Raw genomic sequence first — 25534 nt, 5'->3', positions numbered from 1 at the left:
CTCGGCACGTCAGCGGGCCGGTGGGGCGGTTCCCACCTTTACGGGGAACGCTCCAGCGGTCATCCAGATGTTTGAACGGAGAAGTCGCATGTCAACCTCATGGTGGCGCCAGGGGAGAAGGCAAAGGATCGCCGAAGCCATCGGAACGCATCGCTCGGGAGCCACGAATGTCTATACCAAATTTTGGGCCAACCCATCAAGCAGGTGTTCACATATATCACAAGTGAAATCCTCAGCTTCTGCTGGCGCTGGAGAAAACGTCAGAGGGTGACCAAAGTGCTTAGAGCGCATCCTGTGGGGACCGTGAAGCTCTGTCCCAACTCTCACGGCAATCCATCTAACGGTTGTCCAGATACTTCACTCTGGGCCACAAATGTCGACCTCACGGTGGCACTGGGGGAAAAGTGAAGAGGATCACCAGAGTCAGTAGGATTCATCCTCTGGGGACCAGGGATGAATGTCTGGACTGCAATTTCCTTGCAATCCACCCAACAGTCGTTGAGATATTTAAGTCTGGGCCAAAGTGGTGTACCGACCCACGCTGCCATCCGTACAGCCATGCAGCTATGGTGGCAGAAAACGGAGTGAAAGTTGTAGAGTTGAGGCCTTGACATTTACATCTGGGTTTTGCTACTGCCGAAACGACTGATTCTGTCGCTTCTCTGAGGACAGTCTCCATTGACGGTTCACTGAAATGTCTCCAATGCCGCGGCACGAGTGCTTGTCTCGTCTGATTTTGTATCACCCTTTTCTTTCCTTTGTCTTTTTACCGATCCTTAACTCTGCGCGCACGAGTGATGTCCTGCATTTGAAATGTCTGGATGTGGTCAAGCGATTGGAAGACACGTCTGGAGGTCAGTGTGCGCGAATGCTTTAACTGGCCCCGGAGGCCGCGGCCCACCTTTTTCACAGTTTCCGTAGTGTAGTGGTTATCACGTTCGCCTCACACGCGAAAGGTCCCCGGTTCGAAACCGGGCGGAAACACTTCTTTGTGTTCACACGGAGTAACTGAATCAAACTGTGCTGTCTCATATTAGCAGTGAGAAGGACGCGTAGACTTAAAGTTTGGTGCTCCAATGTCAGCGGAGAACTTGGTTATGTCTTATTCTGTGTCGCTTTTGTTTGTTTTCAAACCATCCTCGACGTTGCCCAAAAGCAAGGACGACCTCCTGTATTTGAAATGTTTGGATATGCTCAAGCAATTGAAGACATGTCGGGGGGGGGGTCAAGTGCTTTGAGCCACCCGCGTGAACGGTGCCAAGCTTTTCACAGTTTCCGTAGTGTAGTGGTTATCACGTTCGCCTAACACGCGAAAGGTCCCCGGTTCGAAACCGGGCGGAAACACTCCTCTGTTTATGCTCACTCTGAGTCGTGAATAAAATCAAACGACGGAGATTCACACCAGCAGCACACTGGGCGGTATGCAGCGCCGCGTCAAACCATAGAAAACCGCATGGAGCTAAGGGAGGCACGAGGGATAAAGGAGTCACCGTCATAGTCATGTCTAATAACCGCTTCCAGTCATGCTTTCTGCCCAGCCGATTTTCTCATTTCTGCACGGGAACGCGGCAGGCCCATGTCCTGGCCGTATCGCTCTGTTGGACAGGAGGAGGAGCACGCATGGTGCTGCTGGTGTATTGCTTTTGTCTGGCCCGGTGAACAATCGGCAGCTGGCAGAAAAGTCAACTCTCCCCGTCGGGGAATCGAACCCCGGTCTTCCGCGTGACAGGCGGAGATACTGTCCACTATACTAACGAGGACGGCTGCACCACTCTCGGCACGTCAGCGGGCCGGTGGGGCGGTTCCCACCTTTACGGGGAACGCTCCAGCGGTCATCCAGATGTTTGAACGGAGAAGTCGCATGTCAACCTCATGGTGGCGCCAGGGGAGAAGGCAAAGGATCGCCGAAGCCATCGGAACGCATCGCTCGGGAGCCACGAATGTCTGTACCAAATTTTGGGCCAACCCATCAAGCAGGTGTTCACATATATCACAAGTGAAATCCTCAGCTTCTGCTGGCGCTGGAGAAAACGTCAGAGGGTGACCAAAGTGCTTAGAAAGCATCCTGTGGGGACCGTGAAGCTCTGTCCCAACTCTCACGGCAATCCATCTAACGGTTGTCCAGATACTTCACTCTGGGCCACAAATGTCGACCTCACGGTGGCACTGGGGGAAAAGTGAAGAGGATCACCAGAGACAGTAGGATTCATCCTCTGGGGACCAGGGATGAATGTCTGGACTTCAATTTCCTTGCAATCCACCCAACAGTCGTTGAGATATTTAAGTCTGGGCCAAAGTGGTGTACCGACCCACGCTGCCATCCGTACAGCCATGCAGCTATGGTGGCAGAAAACGGAGTGAAAGTTGTAGAGTTGAGGCCTTGACATTTACATCTGGGTTTTGCTACTGCCGAAACGACTGATTCTGTCGCTTCTCTGAGGACAGTCTCCATTGACGGTTCACTGAAATGTCTCCAATGCCGCGGCACGAGTGCTTGTCTCGTCTGATTTTGTATCACCCTTTTCTTTCCTTTGTCTTTTTACCGATCCTTAACGCTGCGCGCACGAGTGATGTCCTGCATTTGAAATGTCTGGATGTGGTCAAGCGATTGGAAGACACGTCTGGAGGTCAGTGTGCACGAATGCTTTAAGTGGCCCCGGAGGCCGCGGCCCACCTTTTTCACAGTTTCCGTAGTGTAGTGGTTATCACGTTCGCCTCACACGCGAAAGGTCCCCGGTTCGAAACCGGGCGGAAACACTTCTTTGTGTTCACACGGAGTAACTGAATCAAACTGTGCTGTCTCATATTAGCAGTGAGAAGGACGCGTAGACTTAAAGTTTGGTGCTCCAATGTCAGCGGAGAACTTGGTTATGTCTTATTTTGTGTCGCTTTTGTTTGTTTTCAAACCATCCTCGACGTTGCCCAAAAGCAAGGACGACCTCCTGTATTTGAAATGTTTGGATATGCTCAAGCAATTGAAGACATGTCGGGGGGGGGGTCAAGTGCTTTGAGCCACCCGCGTGAACGGTGCCAAGCTTTTCACAGTTTCCGTAGTGTAGTGGTTATCACGTTCGCCTAACACGCGAAAGGTCCCCGGTTCGAAACCGGGCGGAAACACTCCTCTGTTTATGCTCACTCTGAGTCGTGAATAAAATCAAACGACGGAGATTCACACCAGCAGCACACTGGGCGGTATGCAGCGCCGCGTCAAACCATAGAAAACCGCATGGAGCTAAGGGAGGCACGAGGGATAAAGGAGTCACCGTCATAGTCATGTCTAATAACCGCTTCCAGTCATGCTTTCTGCCCAGCCGATTTTCTCATTTCTGCACGGGAACGCGGCAGGCCCATGTCCTGGCCGTATCGCTCTGTTGGACAGGAGGAGGAGCACGCATGGTGCTGCTGGTGTATTGCTTTTGTCTGGCCCGGTGAACAATCGGCAGCTGGCAGAAAAGTCAACTCTCCCCGTCGGGGAATCGAACCCCGGTCTTCCGCGTGACAGGCGGAGATACTGTCCACTATACTAACGAGGACGGCTGCACCACTCTCGGCACGTCAGCGGGCCGGTGGGGCGGTTCCCACCTTTACGGGGAACGCTCCAGCGGTCATCCAGATGTTTGAACGGAGAAGTCGCATGTCAACCTCATGGTGGCGCCAGGGGAGAAGGCAAAGGATCGCCGAAGCCATCGGAACGCATCGCTCGGGAGCCACGAATGTCTATACCAAATTTTGGGCCAACCCATCAAGCAGGTGTTCACATATATCACAAGTGAAATCCTCAGCTTCTGCTGGCGCTGGAGAAAACGTCAGAGGGTGACCAAAGTGCTTAGAGCGCATCCTGTGGGGACCGTGAAGCTCTGTCCCAACTCTCACGGCAATCCATCTAACGGTTGTCCAGATACTTCACTCTGGGCCACAAATGTCGACCTCACGGTGGCACTGGGGGAAAAGTGAAGAGGATCACCAGAGTCAGTAGGATTCATCCTCTGGGGACCAGGGATGAATGTCTGGACTGCAATTTCCTTGCAATCCACCCAACAGTCGTTGAGATATTTAAGTCTGGGCCAAAGTGGTGTACCGACCCACGCTGCCATCCGTACAGCCATGCAGCTATGGTGGCAGAAAACGGAGTGAAAGTTGTAGAGTTGAGGCTTTGACATTTACATCTGGGTTTTGCTACTGCCGAAACGACTGATTCTGTCGCTTCTCTGAGGACAGTCTCCATTGACGGTTCACTGAAATGTCTCCAATGCCGCGGCACGAGTGCTTGTCTCGTCTGATTTTGTATCACCCTTTTCTTTCCTTTGTCTTTTTACCGATCCTTAACGCTGCGCGCACGAGTGATGTCCTGCATTTGAAATGTCTGGATGTGGTCAAGCGATTGGAAGACACGTCTGGAGGTCAGTGTGCGCGAATGCTTTAACTGGCCCCGGAGGCCGCGGCCCACCTTTTTCACAGTTTCCGTAGTGTAGTGGTTATCAAGTTCGCCTCACACGCGAAAGGTCCCCGGTTCGAAACCGGGCGGAAACACTTCTTTGTGTTCACACGGAGTAACTGAATCAAACTGTGCTGTCTCATATTAGCAGTGAGAAGGACGCGTAGACTTAAAGTTTGGTGCTCCAATGTCAGCGGAGAACTTGGTTATGTCTTATTCTGTGTCGCTTTTGTTTGTTTTCAAACCATCCTCGACGTTGCCCAAAAGCAAGGACGACCTCCTGTATTTGAAATGTTTGGATATGCTCAAGCAATTGAAGACATGTCGGGGGGGGGGGTCAAGTGCTTTGAGCCACCCGCGTGAACGGTGCCAAGCTTTTCACAGTTTCCGTAGTGTAGTGGTTATCACGTTCGCCTAACACGCGAAAGGTCCCCGGTTCGAAACCGGGCGGAAACACTCCTCTGTTTATGCTCACTCTGAGTCGTGAATAAAATCAAACGACGGAGATTCACACCAGCAGCACACTGGGCGGTATGCAGCGCCGCGTCAAACCATAGAAAACCGCATGGAGCTAAGGGAGGCACGAGGGATAAAGGAGTCACCGTCATAGTCATGTCTAATAACCGCTTCCAGTCATGCTTTCTGCCCAGCCGATTTTCTCATTTCTGCACGGGAACGCGGCAGGCCCATGTCCTGGCCGTATCGCTCTGTTGGACAGGAGGAGGAGCACGCATGGTGCTGCTGGTGTATTGCTTTTGTCTGGCCCGGTGAACAATCGGCAGCTGGCAGAAAAGTCAACTCTCCCCGTCGGGGAATCGAACCGCGGTCTTCCGCGTGACAGGCGGAGATACTGTCCACTATACTAACGAGGACGGCTGCACCACTCTCGGCACGTCAGCGGGCCGGTGGGGCGGTTCCCACCTTTACGGGGAACGCTCCAGCGGTCATCCAGATGTTTGAACGGAGAAGTCGCATGTCAACCTCATGGTGGCGCCAGGGGAGAAGGCAAAGGATCGCCGAAGCCATCGGAACGCATCGCTCGGGAGCCACGAATGTCTATACCAAATTTTGGGCCAACCCATCAAGCAGGTGTTCACATATATCACAAGTGAAATCCTCAGCTTCTGCTGGCGCTGGAGAAAACGTCAGAGGGTGACCAAAGTGCTTAGAGCGCATCCTGTGGGGACCGTGAAGCTCTGTCCCAACTCTCACGGCAATCCATCTAACGGTTGTCCAGATACTTCACTCTGGGCCACAAATGTCGACCTCACGGTGGCACTGGGGGAAAAGTGAAGAGGATCACCAGAGTCAGTAGGATTCATCCTCTGGGGACCAGGGATGAATGTCTGGACTGCAATTTCCTTGCAATCCACCCAACAGTCGTTGAGATATTTAAGTCTGGGCCAAAGTGGTGTACCGACCCACGCTGCCATCCGTACAGCCATGCAGCTATGGTGGCAGAAAACGGAGTGAAAGTTGTAGAGTTGAGGCTTTGACATTTACATCTGGGTTTTGCTACTGCCGAAACGACTGATTCTGTCGCTTCTCTGAGGACAGTCTCCATTGACGGTTCACTGAAATGTCTCCAATGCCGCGGCACGAGTGCTTGTCTCGTCTGATTTTGTATCACCCTTTTCTTTCCTTTGTCTTTTTACCGATCCTTAACGCTGCGCGCACGAGTGATGTCCTGCATTTGAAATGTCTGGATGTGGTCAAGCGATTGGAAGACACGTCTGGAGGTCAGTGTGCGCGAATGCTTTAACTGGCCCCGGAGGCCGCGGCCCACCTTTTTCACAGTTTCCGTAGTGTAGTGGTTATCACGTTCGCCTCACACGCGAAAGGTCCCCGGTTCGAAACCGGGCGGAAACACTTCTTTGTGTTCACACGGAGTAACTGAATCAAACTGTGCTGTCTCATATTAGCAGTGAGAAGGACGCGTAGACTTAAAGTTTGGTGCTCCAATGTCAGCGGAGAACTTGGTTATGTCTTATTCTGTGTCGCTTTTGTTTGTTTTCAAACCATCCTCGACGTTGCCCAAAAGCAAGGACGACCTCCTGTATTTGAAATGTTTGGATATGCTCAAGCAATTGAAGACATGTCGGGGGGGGGGTCAAGTGCTTTGAGCCACCCGCGTGAACGGTGCCAAGCTTTTCACAGTTTCCGTAGTGTAGTGGTTATCACGTTCGCCTAACACGCGAAAGGTCCCCGGTTCGAAACCGGGCGGAAACACTCCTCTGTTTATGCTCACTCTGAGTCGTGAATAAAATCAAACGACGGAGATTCACACCAGCAGCACACTGGGCGGTATGCAGCGCCGCGTCAAACCATAGAAAACCGCATGGAGCTAAGGGAGGCACGAGGGATAAAGGAGTCACCGTCATAGTCATGTCTAATAACCGCTTCCAGTCATGCTTTCTGCCCAGCCGATTTTCTCATTTCTGCACGGGAACGCGGCAGGCCCATGTCCTGGCCGTATCGCTCTGTTGGACAGGAGGAGGAGCACGCATGGTGCTGCTGGTGTATTGCTTTTGTCTGGCCCGGTGAACAATCGGCAGCTGGCAGAAAAGTCAACTCTCCCCGTCGGGGAATCGAACCCCGGTCTTCCGCGTGACAGGCGGAGATACTGTCCACTATACTAACGAGGACGGCTGCACCACTCTCGGCACGTCAGCGGGCCGGTGGGGCGGTTCCCACCTTTACGGGGAACGCTCCAGCGGTCATCCAGATGTTTGAACGGAGAAGTCGCATGTCAACCTCATGGTGGCGCCAGGGGAGAAGGCAAAGGATCGCCGAAGCCATCGGAACGCATCGCTCGGGAGCCACGAATGTCTATACCAAATTTTGGGCCAACCCATCAAGCAGGTGTTCACATATATCACAAGTGAAATCCTCAGCTTCTGCTGGCGCTGGAGAAAACGTCAGAGGGTGACCAAAGTGCTTAGAGCGCATCCTGTGGGGACCGTGAAGCTCTGTCCCAACTCTCACGGCAATCCATCTAACGGTTGTCCAGATACTTCACTCTGGGCCACAAATGTCGACCTCACGGTGGCACTGGGGGAAAAGTGAAGAGGATCACCAGAGTCAGTAGGATTCATCCTCTGGGGACCAGGGATGAATGTCTGGACTGCAATTTCCTTGCAATCCACCCAACAGTCGTTGAGATATTTAAGTCTGGGCCAAAGTGGTGTACCGACCCACGCTGCCATCCGTACAGCCATGCAGCTATGGTGGCAGAAAACGGAGTGAAAGTTGTAGAGTTGAGGCTTTGACATTTACATCTGGGTTTTGCTACTGCCGAAACGACTGATTCTGTCGCTTCTCTGAGGACAGTCTCCATTGACGGTTCACTGAAATGTCTCCAATGCCGCGGCACGAGTGCTTGTCTCGTCTGATTTTGTATCACCCTTTTCTTTCCTTTGTCTTTTTACCGATCCTTAACGCTGCGCGCACGAGTGATGTCCTGCATTTGAAATGTCTGGATGTGGTCAAGCGATTGGAAGACACGTCTGGAGGTCAGTGTGCGCGAATGCTTTAACTGGCCCCGGAGGCCGCGGCCCACCTTTTTCACAGTTTCCGTAGTGTAGTGGTTATCAAGTTCGCCTCACACGCGAAAGGTCCCCGGTTCGAAACCGGGCGGAAACACTTCTTTGTGTTCACACGGAGTAACTGAATCAAACTGTGCTGTCTCATATTAGCAGTGAGAAGGACGCGTAGACTTAAAGTTTGGTGCTCCAATGTCAGCGGAGAACTTGGTTATGTCTTATTCTGTGTCGCTTTTGTTTGTTTTCAAACCATCCTCGACGTTGCCCAAAAGCAAGGACGACCTCCTGTATTTGAAATGTTTGGATATGCTCAAGCAATTGAAGACATGTCGGGGGGGGGGTCAAGTGCTTTGAGCCACCCGCGTGAACGGTGCCAAGCTTTTCACAGTTTCCGTAGTGTAGTGGTTATCACGTTCGCCTAACACGCGAAAGGTCCCCGGTTCGAAACCGGGCGGAAACACTCCTCTGTTTATGCTCACTCTGAGTCGTGAATAAAATCAAACGACGGAGATTCACACCAGCAGCACACTGGGCGGTATGCAGCGCCGCGTCAAACCATAGAAAACCGCATGGAGCTAAGGGAGGCACGAGGGATAAAGGAGTCACCGTCATAGTCATGTCTAATAACCGCTTCCAGTCATGCTTTCTGCCCAGCCGATTTTCTCATTTCTGCACGGGAACGCGGCAGGCCCATGTCCTGGCCGTATCGCTCTGTTGGACAGGAGGAGGAGCACGCATGGTGCTGCTGGTGTATTGCTTTTGTCTGGCCCGGTGAACAATCGGCAGCTGGCAGAAAAGTCAACTCTCCCCGTCGGGGAATCGAACCCCGGTCTTCCGCGTGACAGGCGGAGATACTGTCCACTATACTAACGAGGACGGCTGCACCACTCTCGGCACGTCAGCGGGCCGGTGGGGCGGTTCCCACCTTTACGGGGAACGCTCCAGCGGTCATCCAGATGTTTGAACGGAGAAGTCGCATGTCAACCTCATGGTGGCGCCAGGGGAGAAGGCAAAGGATCGCCGAAGCCATCGGAACGCATCGCTCGGGAGCCACGAATGTCTATACCAAATTTTGGGCCAACCCATCAAGCAGGTGTTCACATATATCACAAGTGAAATCCTCAGCTTCTGCTGGCGCTGGAGAAAACGTCAGAGGGTGACCAAAGTGCTTAGAGCGCATCCTGTGGGGACCGTGAAGCTCTGTCCCAACTCTCACGGCAATCCATCTAACGGTTGTCCAGATACTTCACTCTGGGCCACAAATGTCGACCTCACGGTGGCACTGGGGGAAAAGTGAAGAGGATCACCAGAGTCAGTAGGATTCATCCTCTGGGGACCAGGGATGAATGTCTGGACTGCAATTTCCTTGCAATCCACCCAACAGTCGTTGAGATATTTAAGTCTGGGCCAAAGTGGTGTACCGACCCACGCTGCCATCCGTACAGCCATGCAGCTATGGTGGCAGAAAACGGAGTGAAAGTTGTAGAGTTGAGGCCTTGACATTTACATCTGGGTTTTGCTACTGCCGAAACGACTGATTCTGTCGCTTCTCTGAGGACAGTCTCCATTGACGGTTCACTGAAATGTCTCCAATGCCGCGGCACGAGTGCTTGTCTCGTCTGATTTTGTATCACCCTTTTCTTTCCTTTGTCTTTTTACCGATCCTTAACTCTGCGCGCACGAGTGATGTCCTGCATTTGAAATGTCTGGATGTGGTCAAGCGATTGGAAGACACGTCTGGAGGTCAGTGTGCGCGAATGCTTTAACTGGCCCCGGAGGCCGCGGCCCACCTTTTTCACAGTTTCCGTAGTGTAGTGGTTATCACGTTCGCCTCACACGCGAAAGGTCCCCGGTTCGAAACCGGGAGGAAACACTTCTTTGTGTTCACACGGAGTAACTGAATCAAACTGTGCTGTCTCATATTAGCAGTGAGAAGGACGCGTAGACTTAAAGTTTGGTGCTCCAATGTCAGCGGAGAACTTGGTTATGTCTTATTCTGTGTCGCTTTTGTTTGTTTTCAAACCATCCTCGACGTTGCCCAAAAGCAAGGACGACCTCCTGTATTTGAAATGTTTGGATATGCTCAAGCAATTGAAGACATGTCGGGGGGGGGGTCAAGTGCTTTGAGCCACCCGCGTGAACGGTGCCAAGCTTTTCACAGTTTCCGTAGTGTAGTGGTTATCACGTTCGCCTAACACGCGAAAGGTCCCCGGTTCGAAACCGGGCGGAAACACTCCTCTGTTTATGCTCACTCTGAGTCGTGAATAAAATCAAACGACGGAGATTCACACCAGCAGCACACTGGGCGGTATGCAGCGCCGCGTCAAACCATAGAAAACCGCATGGAGCTAAGGGAGGCACGAGGGATAAAGGAGTCACCGTCATAGTCATGTCTAATAACCGCTTCCAGTCATGCTTTCTGCCCAGCCGATTTTCTCATTTCTGCACGGGAACGCGGCAGGCCCATGTCCTGGCCGTATCGCTCTGTTGGACAGGAGGAGGAGCACGCATGGTGCTGCTGGTGTATTGCTTTTGTCTGGCCCGGTGAACAATCGGCAGCTGGCAGAAAAGTCAACTCTCCCCGTCGGGGAATCGAACCCCGGTCTTCCGCGTGACAGGCGGAGATACTGTCCACTATACTAACGAGGACGGCTGCACCACTCTCGGCACGTCAGCGGGCCGGTGGGGCGGTTCCCACCTTTACGGGGAACGCTCCAGCGGTCATCCAGATGTTTGAACGGAGAAGTCGCATGTCAACCTCATGGTGGCGCCAGGGGAGAAGGCAAAGGATCGCCGAAGCCATCGGAACGCATCGCTCGGGAGCCACGAATGTCTGTACCAAATTTTGGGCCAACCCATCAAGCAGGTGTTCACATATATCACAAGTGAAATCCTCAGCTTCTGCTGGCGCTGGAGAAAACGTCAGAGGGTGACCAAAGTGCTTAGAAAGCATCCTGTGGGGACCGTGAAGCTCTGTCCCAACTCTCACGGCAATCCATCTAACGGTTGTCCAGATACTTCACTCTGGGCCACAAATGTCGACCTCACGGTGGCACTGGGGGAAAAGTGAAGAGGATCACCAGAGACAGTAGGATTCATCCTCTGGGGACCAGGGATGAATGTCTGGACTTCAATTTCCTTGCAATCCACCCAACAGTCGTTGAGATATTTAAGTCTGGGCCAAAGTGGTGTACCGACCCACGCTGCCATCCGTACAGCCATGCAGCTATGGTGGCAGAAAACGGAGTGAAAGTTGTAGAGTTGAGGCCTTGACATTTACATCTGGGTTTTGCTACTGCCGAAACGACTGATTCTGTCGCTTCTCTGAGGACAGTCTCCATTGACGGTTCACTGAAATGTCTCCAATGCCGCGGCACGAGTGCTTGTCTCGTCTGATTTTGTATCACCCTTTTCTTTCCTTTGTCTTTTTACCGATCCTTAACGCTGCGCGCACGAGTGATGTCCTGCATTTGAAATGTCTGGATGTGGTCAAGCGATTGGAAGACACGTCTGGAGGTCAGTGTGCGCGAATGCTTTAACTGGCCCCGGAGGCCGCGGCCCACCTTTTTCACAGTTTCCGTAGTGTAGTGGTTATCACGTTCGCCTCACACGCGAAAGGTCCCCGGTTCGAAACCGGGCGGAAACACTTCTTTGTGTTCACACGGAGTAACTGAATCAAACTGTGCTGTCTCATATTAGCAGTGAGAAGGACGCGTAGACTTAAAGTTTGGTGCTCCAATGTCAGCGGAGAACTTGGTTATGTCTTATTCTGTGTCGCTTTTGTTTGTTTTCAAACCATCCTCGACGTTGCCCAAAAGCAAGGACGACCTCCTGTATTTGAAATGTTTGGATATGCTCAAGCAATTGAAGACATGTCGGGGGGGGGGTCAAGTGCTTTGAGCCACCCGCGTGAACGGTGCCAAGCTTTTCACAGTTTCCGTAGTGTAGTGGTTATCACGTTCGCCTAACACGCGAAAGGTCCCCGGTTCGAAACCGGGCGGAAACACTCCTCTGTTTATGCTCACTCTGAGTCGTGAATAAAATCAAACGACGGAGATTCACACCAGCAGCACACTGGGCGGTATGCAGCGCCGCGTCAAACCATAGAAAACCGCATGGAGCTAAGGGAGGCACGAGGGATAAAGGAGTCACCGTCATAGTCATGTCTAATAACCGCTTCCAGTCATGCTTTCTGCCCAGCCGATTTTCTCATTTCTGCACGGGAACGCGGCAGGCCCATGTCCTGGCCGTATCGCTCTGTTGGACAGGAGGAGGAGCACGCATGGTGCTGCTGGTGTATTGCTTTTGTCTGGCCCGGTGAACAATCGGCAGCTGGCAGAAAAGTCAACTCTCCCCGTCGGGGAATCGAACCCCGGTCTTCCGCGTGACAGGCGGAGATACTGTCCACTATACTAACGAGGACGGCTGCACCACTCTCGGCACGTCAGCGGGCCGGTGGGGCGGTTCCCACCTTTACGGGGAACGCTCCAGCGGTCATCCAGATGTTTGAACGGAGAAGTCGCATGTCAACCTCATGGTGGCGCCAGGGGAGAAGGCAAAGGATCGCCGAAGCCATCGGAACGCATCGCTCGGGAGCCACGAATGTCTATACCAAATTTTGGGCCAACCCATCAAGCAGGTGTTCACATATATCACAAGTGAAATCCTCAGCTTCTGCTGGCGCTGGAGAAAACGTCAGAGGGTGACCAAAGTGCTTAGAGCGCATCCTGTGGGGACCGTGAAGCTCTGTCCCAACTCTCACGGCAATCCATCTAACGGTTGTCCAGATACTTCACTCTGGGCCACAAATGTCGACCTCACGGTGGCACTGGGGGAAAAGTGAAGAGGATCACCAGAGTCAGTAGGATTCATCCTCTGGGGACCAGGGATGAATGTCTGGACTGCAATTTCCTTGCAATCCACCCAACAGTCGTTGAGATATTTAAGTCTGGGCCAAAGTGGTGTACCGACCCACGCTGCCATCCGTACAGCCATGCAGCTATGGTGGCAGAAAACGGAGTGAAAGTTGTAGAGTTGAGGCTTTGACATTTACATCTGGGTTTTGCTACTGCCGAAACGACTGATTCTGTCGCTTCTCTGAGGACAGTCTCCATTGACGGTTCACTGAAATGTCTCCAATGCCGCGGCACGAGTGCTTGTCTCGTCTGATTTTGTATCACCCTTTTCTTTCCTTTGTCTTTTTACCGATCCTTAACGCTGCGCGCACGAGTGATGTCCTGCATTTGAAATGTCTGGATGTGGTCAAGCGATTGGAAGACACGTCTGGAGGTCAGTGTGCGCGAATGCTTTAACTGGCCCCGGAGGCCGCGGCCCACCTTTTTCACAGTTTCCGTAGTGTAGTGGTTATCAAGTTCGCCTCACACGCGAAAGGTCCCCGGTTCGAAACCGGGCGGAAACACTTCTTTGTGTTCACACGGAGTAACTGAATCAAACTGTGCTGTCTCATATTAGCAGTGAGAAGGACGCGTAGACTTAAAGTTTGGTGCTCCAATGTCAGCGGAGAACTTGGTTATGTCTTATTCTGTGTCGCTTTTGTTTGTTTTCAAACCATCCTCGACGTTGCCCAAAAGCAAGGACGACCTCCTGTATTTGAAATGTTTGGATATGCTCAAGCAATTGAAGACATGTCGGGGGGGGGGTCAAGTGCTTTGAGCCACCCGCGTGAACGGTGCCAAGCTTTTCACAGTTTCCGTAGTGTAGTGGTTATCACGTTCGCCTAACACGCGAAAGGTCCCCGGTTCGAAACCGGGCGGAAACACTCCTCTGTTTATGCTCACTCTGAGTCGTGAATAAAATCAAACGACGGAGATTCACACCAGCAGCACACTGGGCGGTATGCAGCGCCGCGTCAAACCATAGAAAACCGCATGGAGCTAAGGGAGGCACGAGGGATAAAGGAGTCACCGTCATAGTCATGTCTAATAACCGCTTCCAGTCATGCTTTCTGCCCAGCCGATTTTCTCATTTCTGCACGGGAACGCGGCAGGCCCATGTCCTGGCCGTATCGCTCTGTTGGACAGGAGGAGGAGCACGCATGGTGCTGCTGGTGTATTGCTTTTGTCTGGCCCGGTGAACAATCGGCAGCTGGCAGAAAAGTCAACTCTCCCCGTCGGGGAATCGAACCCCGGTCTTCCGCGTGACAGGCGGAGATACTGTCCACTATACTAACGAGGACGGCTGCACCACTCTCGGCACGTCAGCGGGCCGGTGGGGCGGTTCCCACCTTTACGGGGAACGCTCCAGCGGTCATCCAGATGTTTGAACGGAGAAGTCGCATGTCAACCTCATGGTGGCGCCAGGGGAGAAGGCAAAGGATCGCCGAAGCCATCGGAACGCATCGCTCGGGAGCCACGAATGTCTATACCAAATTTTGGGCCAACCCATCAAGCAGGTGTTCACATATATCACAAGTGAAATCCTCAGCTTCTGCTGGCGCTGGAGAAAACGTCAGAGGGTGACCAAAGTGCTTAGAGCGCATCCTGTGGGGACCGTGAAGCTCTGTCCCAACTCTCACGGCAATCCATCTAACGGTTGTCCAGATACTTCACTCTGGGCCACAAATGTCGACCTCACGGTGGCACTGGGGGAAAAGTGAAGAGGATCACCAGAGTCAGTAGGATTCATCCTCTGGGGACCAGGGATGAATGTCTGGACTGCAATTTCCTTGCAATCCACCCAACAGTCGTTGAGATATTTAAGTCTGGGCCAAAGTGGTGTACCGACCCACGCTGCCATCCGTACAGCCATGCAGCTATGGTGGCAGAAAACGGAGTGAAAGTTGTAGAGTTGAGGCCTTGACATTTACATCTGGGTTTTGCTACTGCCGAAACGACTGATTCTGTCGCTTCTCTGAGGACAGTCTCCATTGACGGTTCACTGAAATGTCTCCAATGCCGCGGCACGAGTGCTTGTCTCGTCTGATTTTGTATCACCCTTTTCTTTCCTTTGTCTTTTTACCGATCCTTAACTCTGCGCGCACGAGTGATGTCCTGCATTTGAAATGTCTGGATGTGGTCAAGCGATTGGAAGACACGTCTGGAGGTCAGTGTGCGCGAATGCTTTAACTGGCCCCGGAGGCCGCGGCCCACCTTTTTCACAGTTTCCGTAGTGTAGTGGTTATCACGTTCGCCTCACACGCGAAAGGTCCCCGGTTCGAAACCGGGAGGAAACACTTCTTTGTGTTCACACGGAGTAACTGAATCAAACTGTGCTGTCTCATATTAGCAGTGAGAAGGACGCGTAGACTTAAAGTTTGGTGCTCCAATGTCAGCGGAGAACTTGGTTATGTCTTATTCTGTGTCGCTTTTGTTTGTTTTCAAACCATCCTCGACGTTGCCCAAAAGCAAGGACGACCTCCTGTATTTGAAATGTTTGGATATGCTCAAGCAATTGAAGACATGTCGGGGGGGGGGTCAAGTGCTTTGAGCCACCCGCGTGAACGGTGCCAAGCTTTTCACAGTTTCCGTAGTGTAGTGGTTATCACGTTCGCCTAACACGCGAAAGGTCCCCGGTTCGAAACCGGGCGGAAACACTCCTCTGTTTATGCTCACTCTGAGTCGTGAATAAAATCAAACGACGGAGATTCACACCAGCAGCACACTGGGCGGTATGCAGCGCCGCGTCAAACCATAGAAAACCGCATGGAGCTAAGGGAGGCACGAGGGATAAAGGAGTCACCGTCATAGTCATGTCTAATAACCGCTTCCAGTCATGCTTTCTGCCCAGCCGATTTTCTCATTTCTGCACGGGAACGCGGCAGGCCCATGTCCTGGCCGTATCGCTCTGTTGGACAGGAGGAGGAGCACGCATGGTGCTGCTGGTGTATTGCTTTTGTCTGGCCCGGTGAACAATCGGCAGCTGGCAGAAAAGTCAACTCTCCCCGTCGGGGAATCGAACCCCGGTCTTCCGCGTGACAGGCGGAGATACTGTCCACTATACTAACGAGGACGGCTGCACCACTCTCGGCACGTCAGCGGGCCGGTGGGGCGGTTCCCACCTTTACGGGGAACGCTCCAGCGGTCATCCAGATGTTTGAACGGAGAAGTCGCATGTCAACCTCATGGTGGCGCCAGGGGAGAAGGCAAAGGATCGCCGAAGCCATCGGAACGCATCGCTCGGGAGCCACGAATGTCTGTACCAAATTTTGGGCCAACCCATCAAGCAGGTGTTCACATATATCACAAGTGAAATCCTCAGCTTCTGCTGGCGCTGGAGAAAACGTCAGAGGGTGACCAAAGTGCTTAGAAAGCATCCTGTGGGGACCGTGAAGCTCTGTCCCAACTCTCACGGCAATCCATCTAACGGTTGTCCAGATACTTCACTCTGGGCCACAAATGTCGACCTCACGGTGGCACTGGGGGAAAAGTGAAGAGGATCACCAGAGACAGTAGGATTCATCCTCTGGGGACCAGGGATGAATGTCTGGACTTCAATTTCCTTGCAATCCACCCAACAGTCGTTGAGATATTTAAGTCTGGGCCAAAGTGGTGTACCGACCCACGCTGCCATCCGTACAGCCATGCAGCTATGGTGGCAGAAAACGGAGTGAAAGTTGTAGAGTTGAGGCCTTGACATTTACATCTGGGTTTTGCTACTGCCGAAACGACTGATTCTGTCGCTTCTCTGAGGACAGTCTCCATTGACGGTTCACTGAAATGTCTCCAATGCCGCGGCACGAGTGCTTGTCTCGTCTGATTTTGTATCACCCTTTTCTTTCCTTTGTCTTTTTACCGATCCTTAACGCTGCGCGCACGAGTGATGTCCTGCATTTGAAATGTCTGGATGTGGTCAAGCGATTGGAAGACACGTCTGGAGGTCAGTGTGCGCGAATGCTTTAACTGGCCCCGGAGGCCGCGGCCCACCTTTTTCACAGTTTCCGTAGTGTAGTGGTTATCACGTTCGCCTCACACGCGAAAGGTCCCCGGTTCGAAACCGGGCGGAAACACTTCTTTGTGTTCACACGGAGTAACTGAATCAAACTGTGCTGTCTCATATTAGCAGTGAGAAGGACGCGTAGACTTAAAGTTTGGTGCTCCAATGTCAGCGGAGAACTTGGTTATGTCTTATTCTGTGTCGCTTTTGTTTGTTTTCAAACCATCCTCGACGTTGCCCAAAAGCAAGGACGACCTCCTGTATTTGAAATGTTTGGATATGCTCAAGCAATTGAAGACATGTCGGGGGGGGGGTCAAGTGCTTTGAGCCACCCGCGTGAACGGTGCCAAGCTTTTCACAGTTTCCGTAGTGTAGTGGTTATCACGTTCGCCTAACACGCGAAAGGTCCCCGGATCGAAACCGGGCGGAAACACTCCTCTGTTTATGCTCACTCTGAGTCGTGAATAAAATCAAACGACGGAGATTCACACCAGCAGCACACTGGGCGGTATGCAGCGCCGCGTCAAACCATAGAAAACCGCATGGAGCTAAGGGAGGCACGAGGGATAAAGGAGTCACCGTCATAGTCATGTCTAATAACCGCTTCCAGTCATGCTTTCTGCCCAGCCGATTTTCTCATTTCTGCACGGGAACGCGGCAGGCCCATGTCCTGGCCGTATCGCTCTGTTGGACAGGAGGAGGAGCACGCATGGTGCTGCTGGTGTATTGCTTTTGTCTGGCCCGGTGAACAATCGGCAGCTGGCAGAAAAGTCAACTCTCCCCGTCGGGGAATCGAACCCCGGTCTTCCGCGTGACAGGCGGAGATACTGTCCACTATACTAACGAGGACGGCTGCACCACTCTCGGCACGTCAGCGGGCCGGTGGGGCGGTTCCCACCTTTACGGGGAACGCTCCAGCGGTCATCCAGATGTTTGAACGGAGAAGTCGCATGTCAACCTCATGGTGGCGCCAGGGGAGAAGGCAAAGGATCGCCGAAGCCATCGGAACGCATCGCTCGGGAGCCACGAATGTCTATACCAAATTTTGGGCCAACCCATCAAGCAGGTGTTCACATATATCACAAGTGAAATCCTCAGCTTCTGCTGGCGCTGGAGAAAACGTCAGAGGGTGACCAAAGTGCTTAGAGCGCATCCTGTGGGGACCGTGAAGCTCTGTCCCAACTCTCACGGCAATCCATCTAACGGTTGTCCAGATACTTCACTCTGGGCCACAAATGTCGACCTCACGGTGGCACTGGGGGAAAAGTGAAGAGGATCACCAGAGTCAGTAGGATTCATCCTCTGGGGACCAGGGATGAATGTCTGGACTGCAATTTCCTTGCAATCCACCCAACAGTCGTTGAGATATTTAAGTCTGGGCCAAAGTGGTGTACCGACCCACGCTGCCATCCGTACAGCCATGCAGCTATGGTGGCAGAAAACGGAGTGAAAGTTGTAGAGTTGAGGCCTTGACATTTACATCTGGGTTTTGCTACTGCCGAAACGACTGATTCTGTCGCTTCTCTGAGGACAGTCTCCATTGACGGTTCACTGAAATGTCTCCAATGCCGCGGCACGAGTGCTTGTCTCGTCTGATTTTGTATCACCCTTTTCTTTCCTTTGTCTTTTTACCGATCCTTAACTCTGCGCGCACGAGTGATGTCCTGCATTTGAAATGTCTGGATGTGGTCAAGCGATTGGAAGACACGTCTGGAGGTCAGTGTGCGCGAATGCTTTAACTGGCCCCGGAGGCCGCGGCCCACCTTTTTCACAGTTTCCGTAGTGTAGTGGTTATCACGTTCGCCTCACACGCGAAAGGTCCCCGGTTCGAAACCGGGAGGAAACACTTCTTTGTGTTCACACGGAGTAACTGAATCAAACTGTGCTGTCTCATATTAGCAGTGAGAAGGACGCGTAGACTTAAAGTTTGGTGCTCCAATGTCAGCGGAGAACTTGGTTATGTCTTATTCTGTGTCGCTTTTGTTTGTTTTCAAACCATCCTCGACGTTGCCCAAAAGCAAGGACGACCTCCTGTATTTGAAATGTTTGGATATGCTCAAGCAATTGAAGACATGTCGGGGGGGGGGGTCAAGTGCTTTGAGCCACCCGCGTGAACGGTGCCAAGCTTTTCACAGTTTCCGTAGTGTAGTGGTTATCACGTTCGCCTAACACGCGAAAGGTCCCCGGTTCGAAACCGGGCGGAAACACTCCTCTGTTTATGCTCACTCTGAGTCGTGAATAAAATCAAACGACGGAGATTCACACCAGCAGCACACTGGGCGGTATGCAGCGCCGCGTCAAACCATAGAAAACCGCATGGAGCTAAGGGAGGCACGAGGGATAAAGGAGTCACCGTCATAGTCATGTCTAATAACCGCTTCCAGTCATGCTTTCTGCCCAGCCGATTTTCTCATTTCTGCACGGGAACGCGGCAGGCCCATGTCCTGGCCGTATCGCTCTGTTGGACAGGAGGAGGAGCACGCATGGTGCTGCTGGTGTATTGCTTTTGTCTGGCCCGGTGAACAATCGGCAGCTGGCAGAAAAGTCAACTCTCCCCGTCGGGGAATCGAACCCCGGTCTTCCGCGTGACAGGCGGAGATACTGTCCACTATACTAACGAGGACGGCTGCACCACTCTCGGCACGTCAGCGGGCCGGTGGGGCGGTTCCCACCTTTACGGGGAACGCTCCAGCGGTCATCCAGATGTTTGAACGGAGAAGTCGCATGTCAACCTCATGGTGGCGCCAGGGGAGAAGGCAAAGGATCGCCGAAGCCATCGGAACGCATCGCTCGGGAGCCACGAATGTCTGTACCAAATTTTGGGCCAACCCATCAAGCAGGTGTTCACATATATCACAAGTGAAATCCTCAGCTTCTGCTGGCGCTGGAGAAAACGTCAGAGGGTGACCAAAGTGCTTAGAAAGCATCCTGTGGGGACCGTGAAGCTCTGTCCCAACTCTCACGGCAATCCATCTAACGGTTGTCCAGATACTTCACTCTGGGCCACAAATGTCGACCTCACGGTGGCACTGGGGGAAAAGTGAAGAGGATCACCAGAGACAGTAGGATTCATCCTCTGGGGACCAGGGATGAATGTCTGGACTTCAATTTCCTTGCAATCCACCCAACAGTCGTTGAGATATTTAAGTCTGGGCCAAAGTGGTGTACCGACCCACGCTGCCATCCGTACAGCCATGCAGCTATGGTGGCAGAAAACGGAGTGAAAGTTGTAGAGTTGAGGCCTTGACATTTACATCTGGGTTTTGCTACTGCCGAAACGACTGATTCTGTCGCTTCTCTGAGGACAGTCTCCATTGACGGTTCACTGAAATGTCTCCAATGCCGCGGCACGAGTGCTTGTCTCGTCTGATTTTGTATCACCCTTTTCTTTCCTTTGTCTTTTTACCGATCCTTAACGCTGCGCGCACGAGTGATGTCCTGCATTTGAAATGTCTGGATGTGGTCAAGCGATTGGAAGACACGTCTGGAGGTCAGTGTGCGCGAATGCTTTAACTGGCCCCGGAGGCCGCGGCCCACCTTTTTCACAGTTTCCGTAGTGTAGTGGTTATCACGTTCGCCTCACACGCGAAAGGTCCCCGGTTCGAAACCGGGCGGAAACACTTCTTTGTGTTCACACGGAGTAACTGAATCAAACTGTGCTGTCTCATATTAGCAGTGAGAAGGACGCGTAGACTTAAAGTTTGGTGCTCCAATGTCAGCGGAGAACTTGGTTATGTCTTATTCTGTGTCGCTTTTGTTTGTTTTCAAACCATCCTCGACGTTGCCCAAAAGCAAGGACGACCTCCTGTATTTGAAATGTTTGGATATGCTCAAGCAATTGAAGACATGTCGGGGGGGGGGTCAAGTGCTTTGAGCCACCCGCGTGAACGGTGCCAAGCTTTTCACAGTTTCCGTAGTGTAGTGGTTATCACGTTCGCCTAACACGCGAAAGGTCCCCGGATCGAAACCGGGCGGAAACACTCCTCTGTTTATGCTCACTCTGAGTCGTGAATAAAATCAAACGACGGAGATTCACACCAGCAGCACACTGGGCGGTATGCAGCGCCGCGTCAAACCATAGAAAACCGCATGGAGCTAAGGGAGGCACGAGGGATAAAGGAGTCACCGTCATAGTCATGTCTAATAACCGCTTCCAGTCATGCTTTCTGCCCAGCCGATTTTCTCATTTCTGCACGGGAACGCGGCAGGCCCATGTCCTGGCCGTATCGCTCTGTTGGACAGGAGGAGGAGCACGCATGGTGCTGCTGGTGTATTGCTTTTGTCTGGCCCGGTGAACAATCGGCAGCTGGCAGAAAAGTCAACTCTCCCCGTCGGGGAATCGAACCCCGGTCTTCCGCGTGACAGGCGGAGATACTGTCCACTATACTAACGAGGACGGCTGCACCACTCTCGGCACGTCAGCGGGCCGGTGGGGCGGTTCCCACCTTTACGGGGAACGCTCCAGCGGTCATCCAGATGTTTGAACGGAGAAGTCGCATGTCAACCTCATGGTGGCGCCAGGGGAGAAGGCAAAGGATCGCCGAAGCCATCGGAACGCATCGCTCGGGAGCCACGAATGTCTATACCAAATTTTGGGCCAACCCATCAAGCAGGTGTTCACATATATCACAAGTGAAATCCTCAGCTTCTGCTGGCGCTGGAGAAAACGTCAGAGGGTGACCAAAGTGCTTAGAGCGCATCCTGTGGGGACCGTGAAGCTCTGTCCCAACTCTCACGGCAATCCATCTAACGGTTGTCCAGATACTTCACTCTGGGCCACAAATGTCGACCTCACGGTGGCACTGGGGGAAAAGTGAAGAGGATCACCAGAGTCAGTAGGAGTCATCCTCTGGGGACCAGGGATGAATGTCTGGACTGCAATTTCCTTGCAATCCACCCAACAGTCGTTGAGATATTTAAGTCTGGGCCAAAGTGCTGTACCGACCCACGCTGCCATCCGTACAGCCATGCAGCTATGGTGGCAGAAAACGGAGTGAAAGTTGTAGAGTTGAGGCTTTGACATTTACATCTGGGTTTTGCTACTGCCGAAACGACTGATTCTGTCGCTTCTCTGAGGACAGTCTCCATTGACGGTTCACTGAAATGTCTCCAATGCCGCGGCACGAGTGCTTGTCTCGTCTGATTTTGTATCACCCTTTTCTTTCCTTTGTCTTTTTACCGATCCTTAACGCTGCGCGCACGAGTGATGTCCTGCATTTGAAATGTCTGGATGTGGTCAAGCGATTGGAAGACACGTCTGGAGGTCAGTGTGCGCGAATGCTTTAACTGGCCCCGGAGGCCGCAGCCCACCTTTTTCACAGTTTCCGTAGTGTAGTGGTTATCACGTTCGCCTCACACGCGAAAGGTCCCCGGTTCGAAACCGGGCGGAAACACTTCTTTGTGTTCACACGGAGTAACTGAATCAAACTGTGCTGTCTCACATTAGCAGTGAGAAGGACGCGTAGACTTAAAGTTTGGTGCTCCAATGTCAGCGGAGAACTTGGTTATGTCTTATTCTGTGTCGCTTTTGTTTGTTTTCAAACCATCCTCGACGTTGCCCAAAAGCAAGGACGACCTCCTGTATTTGAAATGTTTGGATATGCTCAAGCAATTGAAGACATGTCGGGGGGGGGGGTCAAGTGCTTTGAGCCACCCGCGTGAACGGTGCCAAGCTTTTCACAGTTTCCGTAGTGTAGTGGTTATCACGTTCGCCTAACACGCGAAAGGTCCCCGGTTCGAAACCGGGCGGAAACACTCCTCTGTTTATGCTCACTCTGAGTCGTGAATAAAATCAAACGACGGAGATTCACACCAGCAGCACACTGGGCGGTATGCAGCGCCGCGTCAAACCATAGAAAACCGCATGGAGCTAAGGGAGGCACGAGGGATAAAGGAGTCACCGTCATAGTCATGTCTAATAACCGCTTCCAGTCATGCTTTCTGCCCAGCCGATTTTCTCATTTCTGCACGGGAACGCGGCAGGCCCATGTCCTGGCCGTATCGCTCTGTTGGACAGGAGGAGGAGCACGCATGGTGCTGCTGGTGTATTGCTTTTGTCTGGCCCGGTGAACAATCGGCAGCTGGCAGAAAAGTCAACTCTCCCCGTCGGGGAATCGAACCCCGGTCTTCCGCGTGACAGGCGGAGATACTGTCCACTATACTAACGAGGACGGCTGCACCACTCTCGGCACGTCAGCGGGCCGGTGGGGCGGTTCCCACCTTTACGGGGAACGCTCCAGCGGTCATCCAGATGTTTGAACGGAGAAGTCGCATGTCAACCTCATGGTGGCGCCAGGGGAGAAGGCAAAGGATCGCCGAAGCCATCGGAACGCATCGCTCGGGAGCCACGAATGTCTGTACCAAATTTTGGGCCAACCCATCAAGCAGGTGTTCACATATATCACAAGTGAAATCCTCAGCTTCTGCTGGCGCTGGAGAAAACGTCAGAGGGTGACCAAAGTGCTTAGAAAGCATCCTGTGGGGACCGTGAAGCTCTGTCCCAACTCTCACGGCAATCCATCTAACGGTTGTCCAGATACTTCACTCTGGGCCACAAATGTCGACCTCACGGTGGCACTGGGGGAAAAGTGAAGAGGATCACCAGAGACAGTAGGATTCATCCTCTGGGGACCAGGGATGAATGTCTGGACTTCAATTTCCTTGCAATCCACCCAACAGTCGTTGAGATATTTAAGTCTGGGCCAAAGTGGTGTACCGACCCACGCTGCCATCCGTACAGCCATGCAGCTATCGTGGCAGAAAACGGAGTGAAAGTTGTAGAGTTGAGGCCTTGACATTTACATCTGGGTTTTGCTACTGCCGAAACGACTGATTCTGTCGCTTCTCTGAGGACAGTCTCCATTGACGGTTCACTGAAATGTCTCCAATGCCGCGGCACGAGTGCTTGTCTCGTCTGATTTTGTATCACCCTTTTCTTTCCTTTGTCTTTTTACCGATCCTTAACGCTGCGCGCACGAGTGATGTCCTGCATTTGAAATGTCTGGATGTGGTCAAGCGATTGGAAGACACGTCTGGAGGTCAGTGTGCGCGAATGCTTTAACTGGCCCCGGAGGCCGCGGCCCACCTTTTTCACAGTTTCCGTAGTGTAGTGGTTATCACGTTCGCCTCACACGCGAAAGGTCCCCGGTTCGAAACCGGGCGGAAACACTTCTTTGTGTTCACACGGAGTAACTGAATCAAACTGTGCTGTCTCATATTAGCAGTGAGAAGGACGCGTAGACTTAAAGTTTGGTGCTCCAATGTCAGCGGAGAACTTGGTTATGTCTTATTCTGTGTCGCTTTTGTTTGTTTTCAAACCATCCTCGACGTTGCCCAAAAGCAAGGACGACCTCCTGTATTTGAAATGTTTGGATATGCTCAAGCAATTGAAGACATGTCGGGGGGGGGGTCAAGTGCTTTGAGCCACCCGCGTGAACGGTGCCAAGCTTTTCACAGTTTCCGTAGTGTAGTGGTTATCACGTTCGCCTAACACGCGAAAGGTCCCCGGTTCGAAACCGGGCGGAAACACTCCTCTGTTTATGCTCACTCTGAGTCGTGAATAAAATCAAACGACGGAGATTCACACCAGCAGCACACTGGGCGGTATGCAGCGCCGCGTCAAACCATAGAAAACCGCATGGAGCTAAGGGAGGCACGAGGGATAAAGGAGTCACCGTCATAGTCATGTCTAATAACCGCTTCCAGTCATGCTTTCTGCCCAGCCGATTTTCTCATTTCTGCACGGGAACGCGGCAGGCCCATGTCCTGGCCGTATCGCTCTGTTGGACAGGAGGAGGAGCACGCATGGTGCTGCTGGTGTATTGCTTTTGTCTGGCCCGGTGAACAATCGGCAGCTGGCAGAAAAGTCAACTCTCCCCGTCGGGGAATCGAACCCCGGTCTTCCGCGTGACAGGCGGAGATACTGTCCACTATACTAACGAGGACGGCTGCACCACTCTCGGCACGTCAGCGGGCCGGTGGGGCGGTTCCCACCTTTACGGGGAACGCTCCAGCGGTCATCCAGATGTTTGAACGGAGAAGTCGCATGTCAACCTCATGGTGGCGCCAGGGGAGAAGGCAAAGGATCGCCGAAGCCATCGGAACGCATCGCTCGGGAGCCACGAATGTCTATACCAAATTTTGGGCCAACCCATCAAGCAGGTGTTCACATATATCACAAGTGAAATCCTCAGCTTCTGCTGGCGCTGGAGAAAACGTCAGAGGGTGACCAAAGTGCTTAGAGCGCATCCTGTGGGGACCGTGAAGCTCTGTCCCAACTCTCACGGCAATCCATCTAACGGTTGTCCAGATACTTCACTCTGGGCCACAAATGTCGACCTCACGGTGGCACTGGGGGAAAAGTGAAGAGGATCACCAGAGTCAGTAGGAGTCATCCTCTGGGGACCAGGGATGAATGTCTGGACTGCAATTTCCTTGCAATCCACCCAACAGTCGTTGAGATATTTAAGTCTGGGCCAAAGTGGTGTACCGACCCACGCTGCCATCCGTACAGCCATGCAGCTATGGTGGCAGAAAACGGAGTGAAAGTTGTAGAGTTGAGGCTTTGACATTTACATCTGGGTTTTGCTACTGCCGAAACGACTGATTCTGTCGCTTCTCTGAGGACAGTCTCCATTGACGGTTCACTGAAATGTCTCCAATGCCG

The 25534-nt window shown here is 52.6% G+C and overlaps 41 non-coding genes across 41 annotated transcripts; 28 read left to right on the top strand and 13 right to left on the bottom strand.

Annotated features, from left to right (window-relative positions):
* Positions 1-911: 911 nt before the first annotated feature.
* On the top strand, positions 912-984 carry trnav-cac. The gene has a single exon. It is a non-coding gene; the product is annotated as a tRNA-Val (tRNA).
* Positions 985-1271: 287 nt separating this feature from the next.
* trnav-aac lies at positions 1272-1344 on the top strand. The gene has a single exon. It is a non-coding gene; the product is annotated as a tRNA-Val (tRNA).
* Positions 1345-1688: 344 nt separating this feature from the next.
* trnad-guc lies at positions 1689-1760 on the bottom strand. Its single transcript has one exon. It is a non-coding gene; the product is annotated as a tRNA-Asp (tRNA).
* Positions 1761-2684: 924 nt separating this feature from the next.
* Positions 2685-2757, top strand: trnav-cac. The gene has a single exon. It is a non-coding gene; the product is annotated as a tRNA-Val (tRNA).
* A 287-nt stretch (positions 2758-3044) lies between these two features.
* trnav-aac lies at positions 3045-3117 on the top strand. The gene has a single exon. It is a non-coding gene; the product is annotated as a tRNA-Val (tRNA).
* A 344-nt stretch (positions 3118-3461) lies between these two features.
* trnad-guc lies at positions 3462-3533 on the bottom strand. Its single transcript has one exon. It is a non-coding gene; the product is annotated as a tRNA-Asp (tRNA).
* Positions 3534-4457: 924 nt separating this feature from the next.
* trnav-cac lies at positions 4458-4530 on the top strand. The gene has a single exon. It is a non-coding gene; the product is annotated as a tRNA-Val (tRNA).
* Positions 4531-4818: 288 nt separating this feature from the next.
* trnav-aac lies at positions 4819-4891 on the top strand. The gene has a single exon. It is a non-coding gene; the product is annotated as a tRNA-Val (tRNA).
* A 1340-nt stretch (positions 4892-6231) lies between these two features.
* Positions 6232-6304, top strand: trnav-cac. Its single transcript has one exon. It is a non-coding gene; the product is annotated as a tRNA-Val (tRNA).
* A 287-nt stretch (positions 6305-6591) lies between these two features.
* trnav-aac lies at positions 6592-6664 on the top strand. The gene has a single exon. It is a non-coding gene; the product is annotated as a tRNA-Val (tRNA).
* A 344-nt stretch (positions 6665-7008) lies between these two features.
* On the bottom strand, positions 7009-7080 carry trnad-guc. Its single transcript has one exon. It is a non-coding gene; the product is annotated as a tRNA-Asp (tRNA).
* A 924-nt stretch (positions 7081-8004) lies between these two features.
* trnav-cac lies at positions 8005-8077 on the top strand. The gene has a single exon. It is a non-coding gene; the product is annotated as a tRNA-Val (tRNA).
* Positions 8078-8364: 287 nt separating this feature from the next.
* Positions 8365-8437, top strand: trnav-aac. Its single transcript has one exon. It is a non-coding gene; the product is annotated as a tRNA-Val (tRNA).
* A 344-nt stretch (positions 8438-8781) lies between these two features.
* Positions 8782-8853, bottom strand: trnad-guc. Its single transcript has one exon. It is a non-coding gene; the product is annotated as a tRNA-Asp (tRNA).
* Positions 8854-9777: 924 nt separating this feature from the next.
* On the top strand, positions 9778-9850 carry trnav-cac. Its single transcript has one exon. It is a non-coding gene; the product is annotated as a tRNA-Val (tRNA).
* Positions 9851-10137: 287 nt separating this feature from the next.
* Positions 10138-10210, top strand: trnav-aac. Its single transcript has one exon. It is a non-coding gene; the product is annotated as a tRNA-Val (tRNA).
* A 344-nt stretch (positions 10211-10554) lies between these two features.
* Positions 10555-10626, bottom strand: trnad-guc. Its single transcript has one exon. It is a non-coding gene; the product is annotated as a tRNA-Asp (tRNA).
* Positions 10627-11550: 924 nt separating this feature from the next.
* trnav-cac lies at positions 11551-11623 on the top strand. The gene has a single exon. It is a non-coding gene; the product is annotated as a tRNA-Val (tRNA).
* A 287-nt stretch (positions 11624-11910) lies between these two features.
* trnav-aac lies at positions 11911-11983 on the top strand. The gene has a single exon. It is a non-coding gene; the product is annotated as a tRNA-Val (tRNA).
* A 344-nt stretch (positions 11984-12327) lies between these two features.
* Positions 12328-12399, bottom strand: trnad-guc. The gene has a single exon. It is a non-coding gene; the product is annotated as a tRNA-Asp (tRNA).
* Positions 12400-13323: 924 nt separating this feature from the next.
* trnav-cac lies at positions 13324-13396 on the top strand. The gene has a single exon. It is a non-coding gene; the product is annotated as a tRNA-Val (tRNA).
* Positions 13397-13683: 287 nt separating this feature from the next.
* On the top strand, positions 13684-13756 carry trnav-aac. The gene has a single exon. It is a non-coding gene; the product is annotated as a tRNA-Val (tRNA).
* A 344-nt stretch (positions 13757-14100) lies between these two features.
* Positions 14101-14172, bottom strand: trnad-guc. The gene has a single exon. It is a non-coding gene; the product is annotated as a tRNA-Asp (tRNA).
* Positions 14173-15096: 924 nt separating this feature from the next.
* Positions 15097-15169, top strand: trnav-cac. The gene has a single exon. It is a non-coding gene; the product is annotated as a tRNA-Val (tRNA).
* Positions 15170-15456: 287 nt separating this feature from the next.
* On the top strand, positions 15457-15529 carry trnav-aac. Its single transcript has one exon. It is a non-coding gene; the product is annotated as a tRNA-Val (tRNA).
* Positions 15530-15873: 344 nt separating this feature from the next.
* trnad-guc lies at positions 15874-15945 on the bottom strand. The gene has a single exon. It is a non-coding gene; the product is annotated as a tRNA-Asp (tRNA).
* A 924-nt stretch (positions 15946-16869) lies between these two features.
* trnav-cac lies at positions 16870-16942 on the top strand. Its single transcript has one exon. It is a non-coding gene; the product is annotated as a tRNA-Val (tRNA).
* Positions 16943-17229: 287 nt separating this feature from the next.
* On the top strand, positions 17230-17302 carry trnav-aac. The gene has a single exon. It is a non-coding gene; the product is annotated as a tRNA-Val (tRNA).
* Positions 17303-17646: 344 nt separating this feature from the next.
* On the bottom strand, positions 17647-17718 carry trnad-guc. Its single transcript has one exon. It is a non-coding gene; the product is annotated as a tRNA-Asp (tRNA).
* Positions 17719-18642: 924 nt separating this feature from the next.
* Positions 18643-18715, top strand: trnav-cac. The gene has a single exon. It is a non-coding gene; the product is annotated as a tRNA-Val (tRNA).
* A 288-nt stretch (positions 18716-19003) lies between these two features.
* On the top strand, positions 19004-19076 carry trnav-aac. The gene has a single exon. It is a non-coding gene; the product is annotated as a tRNA-Val (tRNA).
* A 344-nt stretch (positions 19077-19420) lies between these two features.
* Positions 19421-19492, bottom strand: trnad-guc. Its single transcript has one exon. It is a non-coding gene; the product is annotated as a tRNA-Asp (tRNA).
* A 924-nt stretch (positions 19493-20416) lies between these two features.
* Positions 20417-20489, top strand: trnav-cac. Its single transcript has one exon. It is a non-coding gene; the product is annotated as a tRNA-Val (tRNA).
* A 287-nt stretch (positions 20490-20776) lies between these two features.
* Positions 20777-20849, top strand: trnav-aac. Its single transcript has one exon. It is a non-coding gene; the product is annotated as a tRNA-Val (tRNA).
* Positions 20850-21193: 344 nt separating this feature from the next.
* Positions 21194-21265, bottom strand: trnad-guc. The gene has a single exon. It is a non-coding gene; the product is annotated as a tRNA-Asp (tRNA).
* Positions 21266-22189: 924 nt separating this feature from the next.
* Positions 22190-22262, top strand: trnav-cac. Its single transcript has one exon. It is a non-coding gene; the product is annotated as a tRNA-Val (tRNA).
* Positions 22263-22550: 288 nt separating this feature from the next.
* trnav-aac lies at positions 22551-22623 on the top strand. Its single transcript has one exon. It is a non-coding gene; the product is annotated as a tRNA-Val (tRNA).
* Positions 22624-22967: 344 nt separating this feature from the next.
* Positions 22968-23039, bottom strand: trnad-guc. The gene has a single exon. It is a non-coding gene; the product is annotated as a tRNA-Asp (tRNA).
* Positions 23040-23963: 924 nt separating this feature from the next.
* trnav-cac lies at positions 23964-24036 on the top strand. Its single transcript has one exon. It is a non-coding gene; the product is annotated as a tRNA-Val (tRNA).
* Positions 24037-24323: 287 nt separating this feature from the next.
* trnav-aac lies at positions 24324-24396 on the top strand. The gene has a single exon. It is a non-coding gene; the product is annotated as a tRNA-Val (tRNA).
* Positions 24397-24740: 344 nt separating this feature from the next.
* On the bottom strand, positions 24741-24812 carry trnad-guc. The gene has a single exon. It is a non-coding gene; the product is annotated as a tRNA-Asp (tRNA).
* Positions 24813-25534: the final 722 nt, after the last annotated feature.

This window comes from Thunnus maccoyii, chromosome 17 (genome assembly GCF_910596095.1).
Source record: "Thunnus maccoyii chromosome 17, fThuMac1.1, whole genome shotgun sequence".
NCBI classification, from domain to species: Eukaryota; Metazoa; Chordata; class Actinopteri; order Scombriformes; family Scombridae; genus Thunnus; species Thunnus maccoyii.
The sequence above is the reverse complement of the archived record's forward strand: the minus strand, read 5'-3'. Positions and strand labels throughout refer to the sequence as shown.